This window comes from Dipteris shenzhenensis, chromosome 11 (assembly GCF_047967505.1).
Source record: "Dipteris shenzhenensis isolate YYH24624 ecotype China chromosome 11, Dip_SZ_1.0, whole genome shotgun sequence".
NCBI lineage: Eukaryota > Viridiplantae > Streptophyta > Polypodiopsida > Gleicheniales > Dipteridaceae > Dipteris > Dipteris shenzhenensis.
Window position 1 is genome coordinate 43925772 of NC_141606.1, and position 1968 is coordinate 43927739.

Genomic DNA, 1968 nt, shown 5'->3' on the forward strand with positions numbered 1-1968 from the left:
TTTGGTCCCAACCGTCCAATCCATCTAAACTAGCCTTATCAATTCACCTCTTTCACATCAATTCACCTGGGTTGAGACACAAGATTTTCTTCCAACAAAGACTCACCCTCACTTTTAGAGCTAACCACTTAGCTCAAATTAATGCTTTCCTTGAGCTCTTTCTATTTTCTCTATTGGAGTATGACCTTGCCTTTGATGTCTATATATTTTTGTGATCTAGGGCTCAGATAGAGAGCATGAGCATCTATTTGACTTGATTCAATACCCAGACCTCCTTCCTCTTTGGGTTTGAGATGTGACCAAAACTAAACATGTAGTTTTGTGTCACACTATCTTTGACATTAGCTTATAGAGGCATGCAGTGCGAATAAAGCTTTATTTTTTGAAAAAGGAAGGTGTAATGTTCCACAAATATATGTAGGCAACTAAGAACTCGGAGGGCTTTAATACTTGATAGAAAACACAAAATACATATATCCCATTCTTGGAGTTCTCTCTTTCCACTTGAAATTTATGATTTAACGCAATATTCATATTTAGAAGACATGAAAATTTCAATCAATGCTCACTTAGTGACAAGCCCAACTTGAGCCAACGATTTGAACTCACACAATCATCCAAAAAGTCAAATTCGACATGCTAGTAATGAATCAAAAGCTTAACTCCATTAGTGTTATACCTATAGGATTGGAGCCATTTTCAAATCAAGTCTTTCGTGGCTTTCACTTGATCCTCGCCTTGGCATCTTAGAATCCGAGCGCCTGCATCATACATCTGTTATGCACCCAACACCACCCCATTATTACTTGTAGCAGACGACTTCTACTGCGAATCTAACCCTGGAATCTAGCTTCTTATAGAAGAACCATATACTTCCGGCATGCTCTTTTCTTGATTCGACAGGGTGCAGACTGAAAACAAGATTGCGAAGTTCGAATTACTATCGTAGACAACTAAAATATCAATGATCAGACCTTCCCGTGCTCACCTTCTTATCGACAAAGTCTGCCCAAAAGCGCGCCTGTGCTCGTTCGTAGGCACCCTCCGGAAGCAACCTCTTCGAGGGCCACACTTCATCGAGGTATTGAAGTATGACAAGCGACTCGGAAAGGGGCTTCCCGTTGTGGATCAAAACGGGGACCTTCGTGTAAATTGGATTGGACTCCAGCAGCAACTGGGTTTTACTGTCCAAGTCCTGCTCCAGGTACTCAAACTGGATTCCTTTCTCTTTAAGGGCGATCAGAACATGATGGCCGAACACGTTGAACCATTTGCTGAGGAGTTTGATGCTGTCGGAAGGCACGGCGCGATGAAGCAGCTGAACACTGAGCAGAGCGACTGGGCAGCTTGGAGGATGCACGACATATTTGTTTGAATGTACGCACCATTGAAGGAAGCTTTTCAATCCGAACATTGAAATTTGAGGTTCTCTTCAGTCAACCATCACACAAATTTTCAACTACACCCTTGTCCCTATAACGACTTTTGGTTATAGGAAAAAGAAATTTCAAATTCCAATTTTGACAACAAAAAATACTAAGAAAATATTAATGAGATCTTAAGGAAGCTCTTGCCCAATGCCTCTTCAAGAGCATTTCTCTCTAACTTCACTATGACTTACAAATGGCTTCACTAATCTACGTGCAACTAGTGATCAAATTTTAGCAGCACCCTTGTTTTAAAACTTAAATTACAAGATATTTTCACATGAAAAGGAAATTTCAAATTACAATTTTCTTTTGACAACAAAAAACACATAATTAAATATTATATATATTATCTTGAAGTTCAAAGCATCATTCCATTTTTGTATCTAAAAATCCATACAAAAATAGGTAAATGCTAAAAAGTCAAATCACCTTCCCATTTCCAATATAAAAATGGAAGATCAGTGTTCTCAATGCTTTTATACTCTAGATTGAGAAATTTCTATATTTAGGTGAAAAGGAGAGAAGCAGAACACTTCAA

General features: G+C 38.7%; 1 pseudogene; it reads right to left on the reverse strand.

Annotated features, from left to right (window-relative positions):
* Window positions 1-346: 346 nt before the first annotated feature.
* LOC147897050 (glutathione S-transferase U19 pseudogene) lies at window positions 347-1414 on the reverse strand (annotated as a pseudogene).
* Window positions 1415-1968: the final 554 nt, after the last annotated feature.